At 38.5% G+C, this 11,150-nt stretch overlaps 1 protein-coding gene across 1 annotated transcript in view; it reads right to left on the bottom strand.

Moving 5' to 3' along the window:
- Window positions 1-285: 285 nt before the first annotated feature.
- The window catches only part of Xkr4 (XK related 4), a 400,918-nt gene continuing 390,053 nt past the window's right edge, over window positions 286-11,150 (bottom strand). The window contains exon 4 of the transcript XR_010066347.1: window positions 286-7,752. The gene's annotated coding sequence lies outside the window, so the exon portion shown is untranslated. The remainder of the gene's footprint in view (window positions 7,753-11,150) is intronic.

The raw sequence follows: 11,150 nt of genomic DNA, 5'->3' as shown, positions 1-11,150 counted from the left end.
TTCCCCCACCATGAGTTGTTACTCAGAAAGCTGAGTAAGGCAGGAGGATCTCAAATTTCAACTTGGAGGACATGGTTGTAAGATATCTCAAAACAGAAAGAAGAAGAAAAAAGTGATGTAGTGTAATCCTAAATGTGCTTCAAATTTGTCAGAACTCAGATTTACTTATTTATAGCTTTGGATCTTATTGTCTTGAACATAAGTCTGTGTTCATGGCCCTGCCCATCACCTCACCCGAATTCTACTCAACACTTCTAGACTTTGAAAAAAAAATGAGGACCAAACTTCTGTTAAAATGACCACAGTGTACTTTATTTTATGATTTTGGTACCTTGTGTTGCAATAAAATAAAAAAAAAACTCTACAAAATCCAAATATATAAAATTTCAAGTTTTCTTTCTTTTAAAGTTTTACAAGAAAAAAAGGTCAAATAACCAAGGAAAATTATTCATATGAAGTACTACTTTCCACTTCATTTCATCACAAATTGTAACTTACTTAACTGACCAAAATAACTATGGTACTGCGGTATAGCGAATACTCCACGCACTGTGCTTTAGCACTCGGAGTTACTGCCCAGGGCAGCAGCCTCCAACCAAGAAAGACACACTTACAATCTGAATGCTAAAGGAAGGTCCGGTTATGTGGGGTTGGCATATGTATATCTATATATCTATATATATATTTACAGGAAAAATTTAATAACTCATTTATTTTTTTTTTGTTTCAAATAAAATTCCAAATACATTTGTACAATGTTTACAAAGTGAGAGACAGGACTGGCAGGTTTGCACCCGAGGCCAGGCACCGTGCTGTCCGGGGGAAATGTTTTCACATTGCCTGCACACACCTTTTTTTTTCTGAAATGGAGAGAGAAACTCAAGAATGTCGACGGCTATGTGTCAGGATACTATGTACAGTTGACGTCGGGGAGCTGAGAACCTCGTGGCCCGTTCTCTTCAGGTTTGTCTTTATCTACCACCTACTACTCTTCTTTTGTTCAGAGATACATTTAAAAAGCAAAAACTGGACAAAGGAAAAGGGAAAGCACAAAATATTTAAGGCAAATTAAGCAAATATATACAGTATCTCCTTGTGTTGGTAGGACATGACTCTTTTTCTTAGTCCCAACCCATGCTTTAAAAATTACAAATAAAGCAAGTCTGGCGGGAGTTGGGTTCCTTGTGTTTTAAAATTTTTTTGAAAATTGTTTTGCGCCAAATAACCATTTGAAATTCGCCATGGGATAATTTGTTAATTGTGAAGTGGATGATTTTGTATTTTGAAGTCAAACAACAGCAGCTGAGGTAGTTAAATGTGAAACTTACACAACTTAAAATAATGAGAGAATGGAGAACCACTGTCAGGAGCCCAAACTCTTGCCATTCGGAGGCAGGCTCACCATGTATGATGGCTTCACATGCAGCAAAGCAGTTGTTCTCTGGATGCCACTGCTTCAGCCAGTGTCAACACGACTAGTGCTTTCCCAAGCGCTTGCTTGGATGCAAATACAGAGGAAGTCTGCTTTCCAGTCTGCTCATCTATAAATAATTCTTTTACAATGTGTATTGAAGCCATTATACAAAATGGCATTATTTATCATTACTAGAAATCCCGATCCTACTGTAAAAGATTGAGGGACGATATTCTCCCACTTTTACAGCTCGAGTACTGTTTGGTCTCAAAGAGGATCTCCATCTCTGGTTCTCTGTTGGTTCTCTTCCTTCTGGGAACAGGAAGCCATCTTCACACCCATACCTGTGCACTTACTCTTGAGCCTACTAAGCTATCTGGCTACAGAGAAGAAAAGCAAGATTTTTTTTTTTAAATAGAAGCGAGATTCCCACTAAGGCTAGCTATGTTCTCCTCCACTGCCCCTTGTTGATCAGAGAAAGGCTTTAAGTGGGACCTAAATAAAACTATTGGCCAAAGGGTTCATGAAAAAAGGTGTTGTGAGGATAATATGTCAGTAGCATAGTTGACATAAATAAACTGGGAACTATTTCATTTAGGAGGTAGAGAATTTTTCTCTGTGGTTTGTGTGTTTCATTTGCCTATTGAAAAGAATGTTAGCTGACTGTAGCCATAAAGCTTGGTTTACAGAATGATGGGCCCATTGCTGAATAGTCACATCTACCTGTGCTAAAAGCTAGGCTTTTCTAAGACACTCTGATTTTCTGGGAGGGTTCTGGAGGGTTCCATGTGGAATAGAAACCACTGGAAAAAGACTCAACTCTTTTTCTCCCAGCAATGCTTTGCTGTTCTGGGTCTCTCTATCTAGATGGCATGTTGTTGGGACTTGTGCTTTTCTCTTCCGTTGAGAACGCTAGGCCGTTATGCCAAGGAGGTGCCCAGTTCCCTCTGACATATTTAGATTTTATCTTGCACTTTGTGATAGAGTCTCTCCATAGCGTGTCCTTTCCACCGCCTCTACTAGTCCTACCAATCCCACCTGAAACTAGACTACATAGTCAACTTCAGTGTTCTGTATAAAACTGAATCAAGACTGATGTTTATTTTTATGATAAAAGGATACACTTTTGCATTTTGGGGTAGAAAAATATTAGAAGGGGATAGAAAAATCAGGAATATTAAAATTACTGTGTACCCATTTACTGTTCTTACATAACCCGACTATCATAACGGTAACTCTATTTTGGCAATAGAGTAGAAAAATTTTGGTGGATAATTTTAACATAATTTTTATGGTACAGTCATGCTTCGGAAAATCTAATGTCATGAATTAGAATTGTTTAGCCAATTTGAAAATTTAAATCTTTGAACTCAATTTTAGAGAAACAGAAGTGATTATATTGGGTGTCAATATATAATCCAAGCACAACCTGATATCTAATTCACTCCTCAAGAGAACATTTGGAAACTATTTCCTAGTTTTAAGACTGTGGATTCTATTGTGTAAATGAATATAGTTATTAAATAAGGGTACTGAATGGAGCCACATCATTAACACATTACCCTAACCGTTAGCATAGTTCAATGGTGCATTCTTATTTTATAATATTTACTCTGACTCAAAAATTACAAAATGTTTATAACCCCAGATTATATTATTTCTACCTAGTTCAGTCATTTAGGCAAGGGAACAGGCATTGCTTTGGAAGAGTTGTACAGGATCTTAGCTGAGGCTATTTTTCCTACCATCTCCCCACTTTCTTTAACCTTTGGTGGAGCTCACATCTGTGTATCTCATTTATGCTAGTAGCCATATTGCAATATGTTGCCGAAGCCTTGAGCAAGTGCTTCACTGAAATATTTAAAATACATTTATAATGTGGAGATGAATCAACTCAAGATTTCTGAGCAGGAGCAAAGTTCCACATTCTTCTGTGGCAAAGGTGTCATGTTAGAAATGAAATGTAAGACCAGTTAAACCATTCCAAATCTAATGGAATAATACGTTACTCATCTTCCAGGAGTTAATTTTCAGAGCATCAATTAGCCTCACCAGGGCTGAACTGGAAACTCTTCATGGGCCTGGAAAATGGGATCATCCATACAAAGTCCTCAGGGATTAGAAAGGGCCAAGTTTTCTAGTTGTGTTTATAAACAGTAAAATTTAGTTTGTTTAAGGAGAAGGTGGTCCATCTATATGGAGATACTTAGTGTCTATACGAGGGATTAACTCTTCTCATTAGGAAGCTTTTAATTTCTGCCTAGAACTTTGAGGGCATAGTTTTTCCTGTATTCACTGGTGTAGCTGCTGCTTTTCAGGCAACTGAAGACAACCCACCCTTCTCTTTCCTGTTATGCACAAAGTTTTCCATGTTTCTTCAATTTAGTGAGAGGCCCGGTGGTTTCTAATCCAAGTGCTTTACCAGCCCTCACACACTTTACCTGTGAGGTAGATAAACAAATATCCTCACTCTTTTATATGGGGGTGGGGTCGGAGTGGGGAGGGTAATAAGGCCAAAGTAAGTTTGGAGGAATAAAGATAGAGTAGGATTGATGTGTACAGATTCCTTGTTTCTTTGCTGGTATTGTTGGACCACATGACCTCGTGTCACTATACCTGAATGTAACATTTCACACTATAGAGAATATTGTTTCATAGAATATCTTTAAACAGTCATAATATTCAACACAGAGATTTCTGTTTTTCTATTAATGTATAAATTTTATATCAATCACCCCAGAATCAGAGACAATAGAAGAAACAGCTTTTGTTTTCTGGGTGTGATTGCCAATCAACTGTTAGCCAGACATCCTCTCAGTGATGTACAGGTGCAGAGACTGATCATCCAACGTCTCAAGACAAAAGGAAAACAAAGCCAAACCTTCCGTGTACGTGTCAGCTGCATTTGAAGGGTCATAGGCACCAGGTTTGTGGCCACAGCCTGAGTTCTGGGAAGAGTCCAAAATAACATAGCAGGTGGACAAACATGGCTTAGTGGTGAGGCTTTGGTGTGCAGGGAGACTACTTCGAGGAAAAGGAAAGATTCAAGAATGAATTTCATCATCTGCCTCAGGATGTTATTCTTGGCTCTGAATGTAGAATTATACACGATTACAATACTACTTAGGGACTTGGGAATGTTTGCACTGTGTTTAGAAATCCCTCATAATGTTTGCATAGCCAAATGCCTCTCCAAGATCTCTCCAGTAAGTGACTCAGAGCAAGCTGTGCAGCTAAAGTGCCCTTAGAGGGGAGTAGGTCACACAATTTGTGTGTTTTCTGCCAAATGTCAAATCAGTAGATGAGCCAGGCGCTCTATTTGAGGAGATCAACATCTTTGCCATCCAGCATACCAGGAGGAGTAAGACTAACTTCCCAAGACGACCTGGAAGAAACAAATCTGGGGCAGGGTGAATATCCTCAACCCCCCTTCTGAAAGGTGAATTTCCTTCATTGTAGACTTTTTTTTCTCGTGGAGAAATGTGGCAGGGATTAACTGGGAAAATAACCAACATTACAATATTCATGGTAACCAGCAAACAGTTGTTAATTGGAATGATGTCTGTAAATCGAATCTCAAAAGTTAGATAATTTGTTTGATTTTGGAAAAATTGCCTTTTTCTCCGACTGTAGCCATTAAATTCACCATGAAGTATTTGGATAAAACAATTTTTGAACAATTATAGCTTTAAGGTATTACAGGGGAGACTTAAAATGAAATATTCTATTTGAACAATAAAAAGTTAAAGATTTTGTATTTCCTTTAAATCCTTCTGTCAGATACATTTGTAAATGTTTAAGATTTATGAACAGCAGGACATCAATGACAAAATGAAGAAACACTGCACAGACAAGGCTAAAAGAAGTTTCCTTGCCCAGAAAAGGCAGTGGAAGGCCTCATCGTAGGATATCCCCATGCAGCAATGTATAGAACAGCCGACCATTTTTAGAAAGTAAATAAAACTAGTTTGTGGTTATTTTGCGAGATTTCTCTTTGTACAACAAAGAGACGCGTAGCTGCTGCATGTTGCCAGCGAAAGATGTCTGCACAAGAAAATGAAGTTCCTCTCGCAACACCTGACAGTTTGTTCATCTGCATATCATATGAGAAGATGGAAAAAATGTATGCTTCAAACATCTAGACTCTTTCTCAGATTCTAGATGTGTGCTACCACAAAACCACATATGCTGCTTGAATGATCGACTTCTAGAGTTTTCTTAGGGATATTTGCATTTACGCGGACAGACTTCCCTTTTTAAAAATGCCGCACTGTCTACTTTGGTTTGGTGAACATGGTTCAGCAGTCATCTGGAAAATTCAAATGTTGGAAGCCGGCAAATGAAAAGAAACCCAGTCATGAGGAAAAGTCAGAATTTTGGGGCGATCAACCATCTAATGGTTTTTTGTCCAGGTGGAAAAATTGCATAACTGTCCTTTGATTTTTACTCCATTGTTCTGAAAATTACTCTCACAGGAATTATGAATCTGGGAATAGGTATACAGATAGGGTGACTGACTGGTAGAGTCAAGATTCAAACTGTTTTGCAAGAACTATGATACTGATTTAGTTGGGTGAAGTCTGTTTGAACATGGGCCTCTTATGATATTATGACCTATTTACAGTGGCATAAAGAGTAAGGCCATGGTAACCCTGAATTTTATTGTAAGTAAAAGAGAGATAATTAAGTAGTCTGCATTTAAGCATAAGCAAGAGTGACTTATAATCCATCAGAAGCTATTGATATACAGATCATTCCACAGGCCACTAATCGAAAAGAACTATTGGAAGGAAGGTTTTCTTAGACAGAGCCAGTTTTGATATGAAGTTTCCTATGTCACCTCCACCTTTCCATGTTAGCTTGGCCTTGTCCTTTCATAATAAGACATGTGAGTTGCCAGAATTATGGAACAACAGAGATTAGTTTATGTGTCTAGTTTGTAAAATAGGCAAATGTTCCTGACAAGTGATGGACAGGTTTTCTTGGGTCTATACATTGGTACAGATCTTCTGTCTTGGTGCTCAATACTCCTACGGCCTTTTTTCTGAGCCTTGATAGAGAGGACCGTTATTGCCCCTCTGTCCCTGCAGTTAACCAATTTATACATTACACAGGAGGCTGTAGATTCAGGACATGAACAGTTCCTTAAACTTGCTTGTTCTGGTTGCCTGGCATGTTAGAATAAGTTACATGGTAGGAGGTTGCCTTTCTATCATTCTATTTTAGTGGTTATACACAGACACAGTTCTAAGGAATGACTTGCTTGGACATGAGAGCCGATGACCAGGAATGCCTCTCAGAAGCCTGAGAGAAATCTTTGATAGAGCAACCAAGATGCTTATCTAGGGAACGCAATGGTCCTTGCTCCATCTTTGTTTTTTTCCTTCGAGTGCATAATGGATACACTTAGTGACATTCACTCTTTTATCTAAATCTAACCTCTAAAACCCATGTCACATGATTGGATAGAAAATTCAACAAGACCACAAACACATTAGACTCTTGCATACTCTGAAACTATATCTGAACTTCTGACACCTTCATTTTCACCTTTATTTGAAGAAGAGAAATGGAAGGGATCATGATTAGACACTCTCAGCAGTCCTGTTTTCTTATGAATGAAAATGTAGGCATTAAGGCCATTTGGTTGGTCATCTTTAACCAAGATTTCATGTGATCTGAGAAGCTATAGGCTAGTGGTTCCTTGTGGAAATGGATATTAGTTTAGGGCTGGCAATGTTATCACATAGCAAGGCAGGCATCAAATCTCTCTATAACTACACCTGTGCAGACTTAACCTTTAAAGCTGAATTGTAATAAATGAAAGCTTCACACATTGGTTATTATAATGCTGAAAATGGAACAAATTGAAAGTGGCAAAGGTACTCAAGACAGATGGATTAATCACAGATCACAGAGACATTTTTTCATTTCTAAACAAGTAGGCTTCAATCCACTTGAAGCAGGTAGGTCCCTTTACCCATACCCATTTCTCTGAGCTATAAAAGCTCCCAGGAATTCATTGGCTGATTTTTTTTAAAGCAGTTCTTACTGGAAAAAAAAGATAGCAGATGGATATCATGGACACTAATGACATTCATGTTGAGGGACCAGGTAACAAAATTTCGTTAGCTCTGCTTCTCAGAGGTCTGTCTCTTCAGGCCTGGACACATCAGGGCATTGTGTTAAACCAACTTCTCCTTTCCCATTAACTGAGTCGTCTCTTCCAGAAGCTTGATTACAATATTACAAGTCAAGAATTTGCAAGATTGAATCGTCTATTGGATTAATTAACTGCAATTCATCTCCAGTAAAACTCAATAAGTTCCAAGATGTTTCTGTAAAAAAAGAAGAATTGAATCAAGGCATCAGTGTTCTGAACTGTGACAGCTTGGGATGTGTCTGCAGGTCCTGGCTCACTGCACTCCACTGCTCTCTTCACAGAGCTCCTTGCTTCTAATTCAAGCCAAGGAAAATGTTTCACCCCAAGCCACTGAAACTGACTTTTGAGACCCATCTACTCCCTCCCTTTTTATGCACAACACATTTGATGTGTTCATAAGGGAAATTGAGTATTTTCATGATTTGAAATCAGGTTTTAAAATGACAGGCTACTGTCCTTTGGTTGTAGGGTGGTAATCTGTTTTTCCCCCCTTTCCTGTCTTAAGAGGAATAAAAAATTCATGGGGGCTCCTTAGAGAATCACAGGTCTAATAGGTATATAAATTTCAGGGTGCCCAGCACACTCAAATCAATTGCTGGCTTTCCTGTCACAATGGACTGCAGTGAGTGATGCATTAAGACATTTTGCTGGTTTGTAATAGAAACAAGAGTTTCTTACAGTGATGGAAACTCAAAATCTATTTTCGACATACTTAGGGGCATCCTAGAACTTACTGGTAGTGAAGTAATTTGAAATAATTAAAATTGTTGATTGGATATAACTCCATGCCAGAGTGCCACTACAATAGTTAAATTAAATTAGCTTAAACACAACATCTCCATTTGTTCCTATTTGCAACACTTAAAGTAAGAATTTGATTAATTCCATTTTAATGCAAATTAAGCTGTAGAGAAAGGAAAGGGCAAACCTGTTTAATCTGGCCGGTGGAAGTATAATAAAAACACAGAACCTCACATTTTCTGAAACTCTAATAACGGGGTAGGTGGCAGGCTTCAATAATAACTCAGGAAATTTTGTGTTGTACAATGCTGCTAATATTTGCTTATTATTTTAATTAATTAATTCGATATTAAATGGCATCTTTGTTCTGCAACCATTTCATCGGTAACTATCTATGTGTCTAAATGTCTAAGAAAGTGATAACCTGCAGGTGAATGTATTGACGGTGACTTGAGCCTCTGTGATCAGGATATAGCAGCATCACTAGGCCCTTCCTTCCCTTACTTGTCTTGATATAGCATCTCATTGATGTAGTTTCCTCATACCCGTCTCTGTGTGCCAGGTGCTTATTGGTAGGGTTGTAGGAAAATCCTAAAAAAGTTCACGTTTCTTTACCATTTTAATGTAGAATTAAGTATATATGGAAATAAGAAAAATGTCAGTGTTCTAGTGCAGAAAAGATTTAGAAATGAAGACTAGGAACCAGTTAAGCAGCTTAGAACCTACCGTGAGTGAGTTACTGAGAGGCATGGCCCTTTTATACTTGTTGATGGTCTAGTGGCTACAGTCACAGGGGAGGGTTGCTCAACAAATGACCAAGGGAATCAGCGAGGGTTGAATATATGGTACTGACTATAAAACGTGCTTGATCTTCATCTATAATCTAGGGCAGATTTCCTTTAATATCCTGTTAAAATTACTGACCTCAAACTTAACCTGAGTTCTTCAAGATCTGCTTAAATTAAAGTAGGAAGGTAATATTGCTACTCTGGATGTGCCATTGACACTGAACATCAAAAGGTTTTTAAAAACAAACAGCAGGGTTGGGAAATTGGTTTATTATCTGCTACATTTTCAGCATCTGTTCAAGCAGTGAGCCCAGTTCCTGTATAATACTTGTTCCCATGCACTGGCATCAATGGGTGGGTTAGCATTCAACCATGTATTTCACTGCTTTTAAATTGGGAGGAAAAAGAACATACTAAATGCTTTAGAATTCAATACATGTTTGATAAACATTTGGTATATTCGGAACCTCACTCAGTGTGAGATAACATTTCTAGATTAGCACTCATGTTTAAAGCAATCCTCTTACACATTAATTTGGTGACATAAGATATGGAAATAATTATCTTATATAAAACAATGTCATCTCAAGGTCTCTCTTTTTCATAAGTAGCTTTGATGAAGTATTTTTTTCAGTCTGCTTAATTGGATAACTGTGGGAGACACGGCAGAACACAAGGAAAGAAGCCTCAGGTTACTTTACATTTTGGACTTAATTTAGTTCAGAGCAGGGTCATGGGGTGAGGACTGCTGTTAAACGAAACAAACAAACAAAACAACAAAAGAAAAAAACAAAAAACACTGACCCACCCACAGTGAGTCAAGCACTGTTCAGGACTACACAATAGAGACTTCCGTTTCTCATCACCCAGAGATCTTTTAGACTTTCCTGAAATGTTCCTGGAAAAATTGAAACACGATTGGTTTTTCCATTGGACTTGCTGAATCAAAACATAGGCTTTGGTGCGATAACCACTGCTCTTGGAAATCTTTCTGTTGGTAGAAGCTGGGTCAAACTTTTGCCTTGTTTCCCTAGCTTAGCTGTGGTGCCTTTGGCAAGCCATTTACCATCTCTGGGCTGTATCATCTGAAAATGATGTCACTCACTGGTGGTTGTGAGGGACAAGAGAGAGGGCAGAGGTAAGGGTCTTCAGTACAGCACTAACATTGCAAATTCTTAATCATGATACTCTGGTATGGGCATCAAGGCACGAGGAAATCTATAGGCAAACAAAATAATCAAAGCAATGTTCAACTTAGAGTTGAACTCAACTTCTTTATGAGTTTGTGTCATATCAGTATAATGTGGAAGCATTTAAATAAAATGATTAGGCAAGTCAGGAGCAGCCAGCACCCTTACCTAGCAAAGCCTAGGCCACCCAGGTTGCTACATTTTGCATTTCTGGGCAAGATTACTGCCTGCAATATAATAAGAGTCTAAATTGTTGCTTCCTCATGGAATCTAGGGGAAAGTTCAGGTAGACACTAAGGTTATCTAATGCCTTGACCACTCTTTGAAGAGTTTCTGAGCCCCTTATTTCTGTGGGCACATGGCTGCTCCCCACTTCTTCCATTTGTCTCTCTGCTGTGGTAGCTGCTTGTGAGCTGGCCTAATTGCTACAATTAGTAAAATTAAATGACTCATTACATTTTTATCCAATTCCGCCCACAAGCTGCAGTTTTACTTTCTAGTGGGTAATGATCCTGTTGAGGCTGTCCATCACGGGGAAATATCTCGAATGTGGAAATGAGCCCATGGGGCAGCGACTGGACAAGACCTGTTGACAGAGATCTTTGTCATGACCTGACGCTACTATACATGCCTGAGAAAGAAGAAAGGATATCACCTAGTGTTTAAGTCATCTCTCATCTGGATACAGGTTGGGAAAATGACTCTGGAAGGGGGACTACAGGGAAATCACCTATTCCTAGTCACTTGGAAGTATCAAATGTTGAGTAACAGAGGGGTGCCATGAGTCAACGCTGGCAGAACTAGAGACTTTGAGTATTTTCAAAAGTGACACTGGATTACTAGTCAAGAAAAAA

Source organism: Rattus norvegicus, chromosome 5 (genome assembly GCF_036323735.1).
Source record: "Rattus norvegicus strain BN/NHsdMcwi chromosome 5, GRCr8, whole genome shotgun sequence".
Taxonomy (NCBI): Eukaryota; Metazoa; Chordata; class Mammalia; order Rodentia; family Muridae; genus Rattus; species Rattus norvegicus.
This window is presented reverse-complemented; position numbering and strand designations above follow the sequence as displayed.